The sequence below is a fragment of the Uloborus diversus genome, chromosome 2, assembly GCF_026930045.1.
Source record: "Uloborus diversus isolate 005 chromosome 2, Udiv.v.3.1, whole genome shotgun sequence".
NCBI classification, from domain to species: Eukaryota; Metazoa; Arthropoda; class Arachnida; order Araneae; family Uloboridae; genus Uloborus; species Uloborus diversus.
Genome location: NC_072732.1, coordinates 201309697 through 201324502, shown reverse-complemented (window position 1 = coordinate 201324502; position 14806 = coordinate 201309697).

The window sequence follows — 14806 nt, the reverse complement described above, 5'->3', positions numbered from 1 at the left end:
ACATTCCATATTTGTATAATTCAACGTTATTGGAATAAAAAAAATTGGCACATTTCCTTTTAAGTTTTGTATCACTTATTGTAATAAGTAGAGTAGTTTCAAAAAAAAAAAAAAAAAAAAAAGAAGAAGAAGAAGAAGAAGAAGGAAAAAAATGATTTTTTGATATTGGGTTTACATTATTTGTACTCACCCTGTATATTAGAAGCTGATAGTGTTGGTACAAAATATTTTAAAATATTGCAAGTTACTACATTTCTGAAAGCTATACCTGATTGCATATCAGAATCAAACTTTTAAAGTTAAGAAAAGAAGCAAACACTTACCAAGTACTGAAGTCGTCATCTTGCTATGCGATTTACATTACGAATACCACTGGTCATCGCGGGGTTTCTTTATAGACCGAGGTAAATAAAAGATTCGCAATGGAACTGAAGCGAAGCGAGAGTCCATTTGTTCTTCAGGGGACCTTTCAAGCGGCGCGATTCTTCACATGAAGTGAGCAAAACGTTCCAAAGGTCAGTAGAACAACTACAAGCTATCTCATTAGACGCATCAACAAACGATATTCTTCCTATTACCTTTGTCTTCCATGCGGAAGACAAGATTCCTCTATTTCATGAAATGACAACGCCCTTGAATTTTTGTGCCGTCCTGGAGATGATGTTACAAATGAACTTGTTCCTGAGCGTTTAATTATTGTGTCCCTTATGCGATCATCAGCTTTGAAATGAATCCCTCTTTTGACCTTTTCATGAAGTCGTTGGTACGGAGCTGAATAAAAAATATCAAGATTGCTCAAGCCATCGTCAAACTTCAAGATAGTTCTCGCTTATTACATGGTCTGAGGCGTAGACGATTTGAAAGACGCATTCGAACAATATTCTTCTTGGATTTTGTAAACAGCACCGTATTTAAGAAATATAAAGCATCACGGTCTCTATTATAGGCGAAAAAAGGCTTCTTGAAGTAGTGATAACTTCATATCTATATGTTAATGTTACGTTCGATGCCTGACAGTTTTATTAAGGTTCTGAATTATTAAAATCAAAGTTGAACATCATGGCATTTGTAACTGAGAAAATAATTTAGATAAAGATGTCATCAATAGGGTGTCACCTCTCCCCCCCCCCCCATAGGCGGATTTAGGCTGTGAATTCTGGGGGTGCAACAATATCGAAGGAGGGGGGGAGTACAGTGCTGCAAATGGCGATTAAAGCTTCTAATTTGACGGCAAAGGCTATTAAAGCGACTACTCTAGTCAAAATATAGGCATAAACGACTATTTTGTAATCAATCGTAAAAAACGGCGACTATTTTAGTAACTGTATCTTTCTTTTTCTTTTTCTTACTATGAGAAAAAAATATTGAACAAAAATGAAAAGTAGCTTACAAGTGTACCCCCTAGTTACCGAGGGGAGGGGGAAAGTTTTACAGCGTTTAATTTTTTAAAACAATCGTTTTAAAATGAGGGAAAAGGAAATGTAATAAACATTCACGACCAGAAATGTCACGTTCATAGTTTTGTACAAAAAGTTTCGTTTTTGCGATCACGATTTATTTTAATGTATTGTTTTTACGAGTGCAATTTTTGCAAAGGGTTAGTTTTTGCAAACGCGATTTCTGAAAAAAGTTTGTCTCCACTACTACTTCTTTTCTAACTGATTTTTGGTTTTTAATTTGTTCCCGTATTATACTTTCATTTTTTGAAAACGAAAGATAATCTTCTCTCTATCAGAAATATCACGAATGCGGTGCTTCTAGCTCTTTTTATACAGCCAGTCTTTTACTGTTGTATTTAATTAACAGTCAGATAATCAGAAATTATACCTGAATATATCAATACTGGTTTCTCTACTGTTCATTCAAAAGAGCTAAGTTGCTGAAGTTTGGGAAAGGTCTTTTAAAGTTTTCTTTTTCAAGAGTTGTTTAGGAAACATTTGCCCCACGTATAGGCCTATCCTACTGCAGTGAGTGGTGTCTATTTTTTGAAGTTTCATTGCATTAATACGATACAAATGATATTTTTTTAATACGCGGGAGATTATTTTAGAAACTATTTTCTGCATCTGATAACTATTTTGGGGACTATTTTTCATAGGCTACTAAAGCAACTATTTTTAGTGCAGGAACTCAGTGGCAACCCTGGAGAGTATTCCCCAGGACAAACAGGGGGTCTGGGGCTTAGACCATTGATCTAAGGTCTGGGGGAGAGGGGCTTTCTTTGGGAAATCTTTGAAAATTTACAGTAAAAATGCTGATTTTTAGTTGATTTCAAAGCGATTTTATAACACTGTTGATTGGAATGATGTGTAAGGACTTGACTCGAAACAGTTTATATCGTTTATGAGGAAGCGCATTACAACAGTCACATTTTTTGACTTTATTAGCCATGATTTGAAATAAGAAGAAATTGTAATGATTTACCAATAAATACCCAATTACAGAGTATATAATAGAATGATTGTATAATACAGCACTGAATAATAAATCATTTAAGAAATGTGTTAATGTGTTCTTTTTTAAATGGATAAAATAGTACTTCTTAATACTTAGCACAATTTCTCTCACTGGCGGTGTGTAGTGACCGGATCACATAATAAACTGCATATTGTTGTATTTTTGGGTTTGCTTTCAAGTAAATTTACTTTCATTGTAGTTGTAGAAAAGTATAAATTGTGTTACAAACTTCCTGATCCTTATAAAATATATTTAATTAAAATTTATTTTGAAAATCCGACCTAAAATGTTGGGGGTACGGTGCACTTCCTGGCACCCCCGTAAATCCGCCATGCCCCCCCCCCCCCTCCCTTCCAAAAAAAAAGAAAGTCGATTTTGCAAGTCGCATACACTCTTAAATTTTTCCTTTTATGTCCAAACAATTACAAATAAAGTTTCATACAATTTGAACAACGGCAACACGTGCCGACTTGCGTCGGAAAGTGTAAACCAACACTTGTTGTCGCAACACTCATGTTATGACTTGTTGCGTGTTTTCCAACAAGTCCAATGATTTCGACTAATTTCATTTTGTCCATTTATTTACAATCACAACACTACTATTACATGCTACAACACAAAACACTACTATTACATACTACTAAACTATTTACAAATATTTGGTTTAATTGCCAGAATTCCACTCGGATCCTTATTTGATCCGAGCCAGTGTCCGTTGCATCTGATTGGAATTCCCCTTCGGATAGGGAAGATGCCCTTCAGATTTCCTGCGTAGGTATTATTCTTTATCCTGTGGCTTAAGTTGCCACACTTGTATAATAGGTCGAATCGAAAAAATACTTTTTTTTTTAGAAACTTGACATTTTATGTTGATAAAACGTTGCCTTTATACCCCACATGTATACAAAAAAACATTTATTCACATTAAAAACATTTAGGTATCCCGCACTAAACAAAAAATACTAGCAGTATTTAGCTTTAGATAGAAATTTTTGCTTTTCTAAAATATTAAATCGCCCACAAGTACCCAAAGATATTGTTACAAATCCTGTAAATAGTAATTATTGTAGTAACGTAACCTGTAAATAGTTTCCCGTAATGAATATACAACCCCTTTTCATGTGGCTAAAGTATACGACCCCCTATTTCCTTTTTGTTCATTGATAAAATTTGATAACGGTCTACTATGTTCCAGAAGCGTGTGGAATATTTGAGAGATTTCTTTTCGGTGTGTATATAAACCGTTAGCGATGGATAAAAAGGGAGTTTCGATTGAGATTTCGAACTGAGAGCGTATTTGCTCTGTTTATTGCGAGGCATTTCGCTGTGTTTTTTTCGTATTTGGAAGTAAATATGTGTGCAAACGTTGAGTTTACGGTGTTGTGTGATAATTGCTTAATTGCTGATGAATAATTTAGCAGTTGTTGACGATCTTTCCTGTACATAGTGTAAATAAATTTCCTGTGCTTTTATCAAGAACTGTGTCTTCATTTCAAGAAAGTGGAAGTCGCACCGAATCCGTTACAATTTGGCGCCCAACGTGGGGCTACTTCTGGACTTTCTTGGAGTAAGTGTGACTTTGGACATTTTTTTCATAAAGCCTTTTTAAATTTGGACTTTGTTTTTATGGTGATTACTCGCGCAATGGATGAACAATTAAAACAACTTCTTGACGCAATCACCTCTGTGAAAAGTGATTTGACTGCAAGTTTTACAGCAAATCAAGAACAATTGAAAAATGAATTAGCGACTAACCAAGAACTGTTAAATAGTGAGTTAACTGCTAAAATTACTACAAGTCACGATGAAATGAAAAGTGACCTAACGTCGATGAAAACCATGATGGAGAATCAACTAACCGCCATGGGAGATAAAGTCGATGCTCTGGAAGAAAAATTTGATACTGTGGAAGAGCGCATCGCCAATATGGAAAATAAGTTGGAAGAAGAAGACAAGAAATTGACTTCATTTAAGGAAGAAATAATTAAGGACGTGGGAAGGAGATTGGCGACCGCGGAAAGCAGCTCTGTACAGTTTGGCGCTCCCACATCTGTTGCTCGACCGTCCATTAAACTGGCCACATTTGATGGGAAAAGTTCGTGGCAGGTGTAAAAGACCCAATTCATGATAGTGGCGGAAGCGAACGGATGGGACTCTGCTACCAAGGCCTGTCATCTTGCAACATCCCTGAGAGGCGACGCAGCGGACATTCTCCAGACCCTTCCGGACAGCCAGCGCCTGGATTTCGCCGCCCTCACATCTGCGTTGGAGCTTCGCTTCGGTGAGAAGTGCCAGAAAGATTTCAGCCGACTCCAGTTGAAGTCCCGTTTCCAGAAAACCGGGGAAACCCTGCAAGAGCTAGCGGCTGACGTCGAGAGACTGTCTCATCTTGCTTTTTGCGACTGTCCTGCGGATGTTCGAGACAACCTGGCACTCAACTACTACATCGACGGGGTTCGAGATCCGGAAATCCAGAAAGCTCTACGGATGGCGGATGTCAAAGACCTGAATTCTGCTGTTGTGTATGCGATGAAGTTGGAGGCCGCCCAGCAAGCAACCCGCAAGGATCGCCATTCAATCCGCGGCGTGAAAACTGATGCGCCTGATCCGGTTTCGTCACGCTTTGCTGAACTGGAAAAGCAAATAAAAGAAATTGCAGGAACCCTCAAAAGGATTTCGGCTCCCAAGGACCAAAATCGACAACCACTTAAGTGCTGGAAATATGGCGGCGAGGGTCACTTGCGAAGAAACTGCGAAGCTCGCCAAGAAACCGGAGGGAAGAGCGCCTCTCCCTCTCAGGTCCAGGAAAACTAAGCCATGGCAATCTCGCGGGGCGGAGGTCGCCAAATTGGAATGAGCCCCATCTTAAAGTTTTCCAGATTTCATCGACGAGTGGCGGCAGTAATGGACTGTTTGTTTACGCATACGTAAACGGGTTTCCCTGCGAACTGATTATTGACACTGGAGCCAATGTTACAATCATTAGAACAGATGTGGCTCGTCAATTTGGACTCAACATTCTATGGACGCCGCCCTGCGTTACCCTCCAAACTGTGACAGGTGACAAGATCGAGATTGAAGGTAAAGTAAACTTAGAAATTGTGTTTGGAAATGCCACTTACCATCATACGGCATTCGTTGCTGCTATCACAGACCCCTTCATTCTCGGACTGGACTTTTTAAAGAAGTATGACTTCAACCTCGACTTCAAGACAAATGAGCTGCACTCGATGAGAGAAGACATAGCCGTTTTCCCCGCAGAAAGTGATGTAAAATCCGCTCATCAAATAATAGCCCAAACAGATTTATCGATTCCCTCAAGGTCAGAATCATTAATACCTGGCTCCATCGAAGAAAGCAATAGTTTTCGATTTGGACTCATTGAATACCCCGACTTAAGCAATAGCCCAAAAGGAGTGCTGGTAGCATCTACGCTGTTGGACCTTTCTAAAGATGTAATTCCTGTGCGAGTCGTCAACGTGAGTGAAAGGCCAAGGAATATCCGGAAGGGTGAAGTGCTGGCAACTTGTACTCCAGTAAACTGCATCATTAGAAGAATCAATTCCCACGAGACTGTGTCTTCTGAGTCCTTAAAATCGAAGTTAATTGTGAGTCACCCTTATCGAAAGATCAAAGAAGTGCTGCGGAGCAATTGGTGGATGACTTCAAGCATCTGTTTTCATCTACATCGGAGGATGTTGGCCGTACGAATTTAACGCAGCATAGGATCTACACTGGAGAACACCCTCCTATTAAACAGCATCCAAGACGACTACCGTTCGCCAAGAAGGAAGAGGTTGAGACCCTCCTGAAAGAGATGAAGGAGAATGATGTAATCGAACCTTCATCCAGTCCTTGGGCCTCTCCCATCGTCTTGGTCCGAAAGAAAGATGGCTTCGCCAGATTTTGTGTCGATTACCGACGGCTGAATGAAATCACCAAGAAAGACAGCTACCCTCTTCCACGGATAGACGACACCTTGGACACTCTTTCCGGACACAAGTGGTTTTCGACCCTGGACTTGAAGAGCGGCTACTGGCAGGTTGAGATACACCCTGATGACCGAGAGAAGACAGCGTTTACAATTGGACAAGGCTTATGGCAGTTTAAAGTGATGCCCTTCGGCCTCTGCAATGCACCAGCTACGTTCGAGCGTCTTATGGAGACAGTGTTAAGAGGACTTTCCTACGAATGCTGTCTGGTTTACTTACACGATATCATCATCGTGGGATGCAGTTTCGAAGAACATCTGGCAAACCTTAGGAAGGTGCTGCAAAAGCTTAAGGAGGCCAATCTGAAGTTAAGCCCGTCCAAATGTAATTTGTTCCGCCGGGAAGTGAACTACCTTGGTCACATCATCTCTTCTGAAGGTGTACAAACCGATCCAGAAAAGGTATCTGCGGTCAAGAGTTGGAGTCGTCCCGAAAACATCCATCAGCTGCGAAGTTTCCTGGGGCTCTGCACGTACTACAGGAAGTTTGTAAAGGGTTTTTCCAACATTGCACGACCTTTGCATAAGCTGACGGAGAGCAAGCAAAAGTTTGAACGGTCCAAAGAATGCGAAGATGCATTTCTACGACTGAAGGAGGCTTTAACATCAACGCCTATCCTCGCCTACCCTCAGCCTGAAAAATCCTTCATCCTGGACACTGATGCGAGCCACGAGGGCATCGGAGCTGTTTTATCCCAATAAATTGACGGCAATGAACATGTCATCGCTTACTGGAGCAAATGCTTATCAAAGTCGGAGCGAAATTACTGCGTCACCAGAAAGGAGTTACTGGCCTTAGTGAAAGCTGTAGAACACTTCCATCATTACCTCTACGGCCGAAAATTTCTGCTTCGGACAGATCATGCCTCGTTAACTTGGCTTTTGAACTTCAGGAATCCAGAAGGCCAGATAGCCAGGTGGATACAGCGGCTCCAGGAATATGACATGGAGATCAAGCACCGAAAAGGGTTGTCTCACGGCAATGCAGACGCTTTATCAAGGAGACCCTGTCCTGAGAAATGCAATTATTGTTCCCGAATCGAGAAACAGTATGGAACCACTAGCCCTACTGCCTATCAGGTGACAGTGACTCCAACATCTTCAGAACCTGATCCATGGAGTGACGACCAAGTTCGAAAAGATCAACTTGAAGACCCCGACATAAAACCAATTTTGGAGTTCATGGAGAGTGACAGTCGGCGACCTAGCTGGCAGGACGTTTCCATCTTTAGTCCTGCAACAAAAAGATACTGGGCTTTATGGAATTCACTCCATTTACGGAACGGCGTACTGTACCGAAAATGGGAATCTGATGACGGCAAAACGTCTAGGTGGCAGTTACTACTTCCCCGATCAAGGATTTCAGATGTTCTGAAAGAAATACATAGTAGTGCGACTGGAGGACATTTTGATGTGTTGAAAACCCTCAATAAAGTTCGGGAGCGCTTCTTCTGGAGCAAGGCGAAGGATGACGTGGAGAAGTGGTGCCATTCTTGTGACGCCTGTTCTGCTCGTAAAGGACCGAAGAAAAGAAGCAGAGGGAAGCTACACCTGTACAACGTTGGAGCTCCTTTCGAACGAATTGGGATCGACATCCTGGGTCCTCTACCAAGAAGTGCTGATGAAAACAAATACATTCTTGTTTCCATCGACTACTTCACCAAATGGCCGGAAGCATATCCCATTCCAGATCAAGAGGCTACCACCGTAGCAGAGACTCTAGTCCAACATTGGATCTCGAGATACGGAACACCTTTGCAGATTCATTCCGATCAAGAGAAGAATTTCATCTCTGCTGTGTTTAAGGGCCTATGTCAAATTCTCGGAATTTAGAAAACTAGGACAACACCACTACACCTACAATCGGACGGCATGGTGGAGAGATTTAACCGCACAATCCTGAATAATCTCTCACTTATGGTCTCCAGAAATCAACAGGATTGGGACAAGAAGCTACCTTTGTTCCTGCTGGCCTACCGCAGTGCTGTCCACGAGACTACCGGATATGCCCCATCTCAGATGCTCTTCGGACGAGAGCTTCGGCTACCTTGTGATCTCGTCTTCGGTCGTCCTCCGGATGCGCCTGCATCGCCTGAGGAGTACATCCAAGATCTCCAGGCCCGGTTGGAAGACGTTCATAACTTCGCACGAGAGCGAATCAACATCGCGGCGGAGAAGATGAAGACCCGATACGACACAAGGTCTACTGGACATGAATTCAACGAAGGCGACAAGGTTTGGTTATGGGATCCCATCCGACGGAAAGGTCTGTCACCCAAATTGCAGTCGCATTGGGATGGACCCTACAAAGTCCTTAACCGACTAAATGACGTCGTAGTGAGGATCCAAAAATCACCTAATGCAAAACCTAGGGTTGTACATTATGATCGGTTAGCCCCATACTATGGCCATAGTTCATGAGTATTACGTAAACAACCATGGTTGATAACATAAAAGTTGTAGATAATTTTTGCTTTTAATGTTCAGTAATATTTCTTGTTATTATTGTGTTTTCTGTATCTGTTAGTTATTATTTAATGTGTGTAATTGTGAACTTGTGATAGAAGTTTGGCACCCTTTCTGGGGATTGTACTGCCCGGGACGTGCAGTCCTTAGGAAGGGGGCAATGTTGCAAATCCTGTAAATAGTAATTATTGTAGTAACGTAACCTGTAAATAGTTTCCCGTAATGAATATACAACCCCTTTTCATATGGCTAAAGTATACGATCCCCCTATTTCCTTTTTGTTCATTGATAAAATGTGATAACGGTCTACTATGTTCCAGAAGCGTGTGGAATATTTGAGAGATTTCTTTTCGGTGTGTATATAAACCGTTAGCGATGGATAAAAAGGGAGTTTCGATTGAGATTTCGAACTGAGAGCGTATTTGCTCTGTTTATTGCGAGGCATTTCGCTGTGTTTTTTTCGTATTTGGAAGTAAATATGTGTGCAAACGTTGAGTTTACGGTGTTGTGTGATAATTGCTTAATTGCTGATGAATAATTTAGCAGTTGTTGACGATCTTTCCTGTACATAGTGTAAATAAATTTCCCGTGTTTTTATCAAGAACTGTGTCTTCATTTCAAGAAAGTGGAAGTCGCACCGAGTCCGTTACAATATGCTTTTTTTTTTTCAAGTTTGAGTTTAATTTTTCATTTTAAATACAATACTTGTTTCTATTCTATTCTATTCTATTCAAGAGTCACAACTGACTTCAACTGTATTTATGTCGAGGACTGCATACTATGTGCCTTGCCTCTATTATTTTTATATACCGATAGATGGCAGCACCATCACCGGATCGAACAGTTAGTGAGAATTTTGAACTAGCCCAGGAGCTAATAGCTACCTAGTACTAGCACCCCCAGAGGTATCGTTTCACTTGGAGGACATTGAGACCACGAGCATATTTAACGTCGCCCAGTCCCCATTAATGACGACGGTGGGTCTTCGACCAGCGAGGATCGAACCCGGGGCCCTCCGGTCCCGAGTCCAATGCCTTACCGATCAGGCTACCACGGCCCCAATACTTGTTTATTATGCATTTGCAAATGTTGATTTGAAAATGGGTTCGCTAATAGTTTTTGAACTTGATACTTTATTTAAATTTATGTGTAATTTTTTACGAAGATAAACAGAAAAAAAAAATCATTTTTTTAAAAAGAAAATTATAAATTTTAGTCCTCCTGCTGGACATTTAAATGTTTATTTAATCCGGATAAATATCTTTTGTGGTACATGTGAGGCTCTAGGGGCATACAGAGTTTCCAACTTTTGAAAATTCAAAATCGTAGCAGCATTTTTCAATCGGGAGGGGCGTGACCGCTGCCTCAGATTTAAACAGTGATGAATTGTCAACAGTATAGAGAACAAAACCAATGATACTTAACGGATTTCAAATATGATACAGAAAATATTAATACGGAATAAAAAAATTTATAATCTTCACGGAATTTTTGGCAGTTTTTCCGCTTTTTTGGCGAAGATTCTATGACTGGATCAGCGTCGCGATCTAAAAACCGATCCATCTTTACACCATGCAACTTTCGAAGAACGATGCTTGTTGCGCACAGCCCGTCAGCACATGTGTAGAAGTTTAATTTTCTGAACTTAACGGTTTAGTTTTGATTTTTTTTTTTTTTTTTTTTTCGTTTTTGGGATTCTAAATTAAAAAAAGCAAAAAATCGTAATTTTTGGACCCGCTTTCTTAGCGTCGTAGTTTAAAGCTGTAATTCGTGAACGAGTTACAAGAAAGTTTCATCGTCAAAATTATAGCTGAGACACTCTCAGCTATAATTTATTTTCACGACTATCCCTACAGTAAGTAGTCTTCATTCATGCAGCTACAGCTAGTAGGAATTCAGAAAACTTCTTCGCTTATTACTCACTTAAGATGCTTATTTTTCACTGGAAACTAGTTGAAACCCGTGAAATCCTGGAACGTTACCCGGAAATAATCTGCGACGTTTCGGATTTTTTTTCCAGTATAGGGATAGGCGATACGGGAAGGGATAGGGTTCGAGACTACGTCTCCGGTTTTGTTTTTAAAATTAAATTTTCAAAAAAGTGGCGCAAATGAAGGGATACTGGGTTCGGACAATTCTCTCCTTATTACCTCTTTCTTCCCTATCTTCTTTTAATTTGATTAAACTATTGATAAAAATGCTGTTGTGGAAAAGAATTTGAGTGCTTTGGTTTTCTTTTTCAATTTCCAGCCTGATATTTTTATTTCTTTGAAATTCAAGCGTTTGTGGCCTCTGTAAACATTCATAGTTTGACATTGTGCCGCTTTCGTAATTCGTAGAAACTACGATTTTTTCGTAGCAGTTGGCAGCTCTGCGGCATTGTGAAATTTCTTGCTTCCAAAAAAAAAAAAATTTTTTTTTTTTTTTCGATTCGGCTTTGCACTCTGTGCTGGTTGACACTTTGAGACGCAAGCCGGGTTGCCGTTGTTTAAATTCTATGACATCGCGAAAAACCGTTTAGAGGTTTTTTTTTAATATCTTCGTTAATTAACGTTATCCAAAGACGCAACCTAGTTAAGAACGCTCTCGATCAACTATCCTTTCGGACATTTTTTTTTCTTTTCAAAGTCGGTCTATCTGTTTTAGGCGTTAAAGTGATACAGACAGATACACATACACAGTGATACACATATATGCGTCAAACTTACAACACCCTGCTTCCTTTGTGCGTTGGGGGTTAAAAAGTAAGTAAGAAAGATAACATCTAAATTCTTCATCTTCAGAGAAAATTTGGTCTTATGGCAAATCGTATTACAACTGTTCACAACAAGCAGTTCACCTAGAACTAAACGAGCCTGCTTTCTATCTTACTAATGTAGGTTTTATAACGTTGGTTGTCAGAAGGATTTTTTTTTTTTCAAATGTGAAAGAACAAACATTTTTATGTTTAAGAAACACTACTAGATCCTGTTACGACCAAATTACTAGAGGTTACGTTTTGAAAAATCATCATCGTTTTACTAGAAAATTTAAATAGATTGAAACGCAACTTTTCAATACAAAAACATGTAAAATTGGCAAATAGGAAACATAAGGTTTAATTACCATAAAAATGTTTAAATTATAAAAATCTAAATTCTTTGAAGGGAAAGAAAAGTAAGGTAAAACCAATTTTAATACAAATATCTTTTGTCCGGCACTTGATTGAAAGTACTGTTATAGTCGTTCGTTTAGTAAAAAAAACGAACTGATTTTTTACTTGTCGTCAAATAAATCAAAAGTTAGGAATGAAGCAAAAGATTTACAAAATGATCCAAAAGTCAATAGACTTTTTAAAATTTTATAATTATTGAATTATTCACAATAAAATGTTATGGTTTGCACATAAATAAGGAGCGGCTTAGGGGATTTGTTCGTAATGAAACAAAATCATTTTATATTAGTTACATTATTGACTATAAGGTAGCACTAGTGATCACCTAATGGAATAATATTATAATACATGTCATTTTTATCAATAAAAGTTTTTTAATACAACAGATACTCAATGTGTTTCCCAACATTGTATATTATAGCCATCAGACAATGGAAAACATCCTGCACGGTGTTAAAAAGCCAGGGGATGTCCACCCTCCCCCCTAACAGTAAGGGCTCATCCCCTAAATATAGCAAAGACCCCCAAAAGCAAGAGCTGCCCCTAAAAATTAGAAAAATACACCTTAATGCAACTCCCTAAAAATTTCAATGGCACAGTCTGCGCCATAACCCCCACTAGGTGGGCACCCCAGAAAAGCTGACAAATGATCGCTTGTTGCTTTTTTTAACTGGGCCAACGAAATTGGCCAATCTCTGTGCACACGTGAATTCAAACTTACAACCAGAAGTCAGAAAGCGTAAGATCTGGAGAACATTCAAGCAGAAAACATCGACTAAGGACATGACTAACTCCAAATGTCGATGTCAGAAGTGTCATAAGAGAAGAACCAATGTGCCGAGGCGCTCCATTCTGCGCTAGTTTCATTAAATGAAATGCTTGCCTCTTTTGTAAATAGAAAATGTTTTTTTAATTTTTTGGCACTTCGTATCGGTCAACTGTGACTGAAATCGTTTTAAATGCTTTGACATATAGCTCCTCGAATAAAAAAGAGCCATCATTTCAACTCTAGTGCCGCACTTGTTCAAAAATGTAACTAATATATTTTTATTACAATACATACATAATATGCAAAAAAAGTTAATATAAAAATCTCCTGTGTGTGTTTCTGAACTTTTCCGTGCACACTATTTCGTTTTATTGTGAAAACTTCGAAAAGTCTATTGACCTTTGAATCATCCTATACATTTTATCAACCGTTTATCCGAAAAGAGTTTTATTTGTAGCTTGATTTCGTCACGAAACACAAAAGGTTCATTTAATACAAGATACTGAATTTGAATTTGGCATTTTGCTTATTATCAGTGTTAAGTTTATTAAGGATTTGCTTTGCTTTTTGCTCATTATTATTATTATTAGCGGTACCCGCACGACTTTGCCCGTAGTAGAAAATTAAAAGGTCACTGGTTCGCCTGTATATTTACAAATAATGGATGATGAATTTCTCGCCAATTTGCTATGTTCAAGTGCTCGCACATGTTACGGTTTCACGTTATGATGATTTGGAAATTTACTCGTCCACGTTATGATAATTTGCTCGGTAAAATGTTCCTAAAATTGAAATAGAAAAAGAACAAAATCGAATTTTCGAAAAATCGCTTTGAGGTGCACACTCCCATGCTACAAACTAATTTTGTGCCAAATTTCATGAAAATCGGCTGAACGGTTTAGGCGCTATGCACGTCACAGAGAGACATCCGGACAGATATCCCGAAAGGCATCCGGAGAGATGTCTCGAGAGATATCCGTACAAACTTTGAGCTTTTGAATAAAATAATAATCTTTTAGTAAAGATTTTTATTTTACTTCATGGACGATACATTAAGTTTAGAATCATATTATTTGCTCTTTTTTTCTTAATTTTGGTGCGAAACTTTATTTCTAAAGTTATCGGATTTTTAGATAAACATATTTGAATTTTATCTGTGGATTGCAATATGTTTGTTACTTCAAGAAAAAAAAACATGTACACTAAAAGGGAAATTCAGAGACGTTCCTGAAAAATAACAGTCAGCTAATGTGTCTAAATTCTCTCAGTTACATATTTGGCAAAAAACACTAATGTTTGATGCTAAAACATTAATGTAATGAACGTCAAAAGTCAGTAACCTTCACGAAATTACTCTGTAATCTCCCTGAAAAATTCAGAAATCTTCCCAATTAAAGTCAGTCGTGTTTTTGTAATTAATTAGAGACAGTCCGAGAAAACTTGAATATCTTTTTAGTTTTAGCAAGTCATCATCATAAGTTTCTTCCAGTTGTTTTTTTTTTTTTTTTTGCTTGACTTCTCTAATTTGGGGACGCAATAGTTTTGAAGTCTCTTTCCAAGCAATCCAGGCATCGAATTTTTGGACTTCCTCTCGGACGTTTGCCAGTTGGTCTTGCATTTAGGATCTTAAGTGGGATAAATTCAGGGGATATGCGGATAATCATGACCTGCGCATCTCATTCTTTGCAATTCAATATATTTTACGACGTCCTTATCTTTATAGCATTTGTACAGCTCAAAGTTATACTTTTTTTCCTCCATACTCCATTTATTTCCACTCCCTCAAAAATGCTACGTAGAATTTTTCTTTTGGAGATTACAAAAAGAGACGTGTTTTTGGTCCATTGCCCATGCCTCTGAACCATAAGTCAGAATTGGCCTAGTGATGGTTTTATAAAGCAATATTTTAATTTTGGTTTTCATCTTTAATTTTTCAGAAAAACCACAAAAGGAAGCAAATACGTAGCAC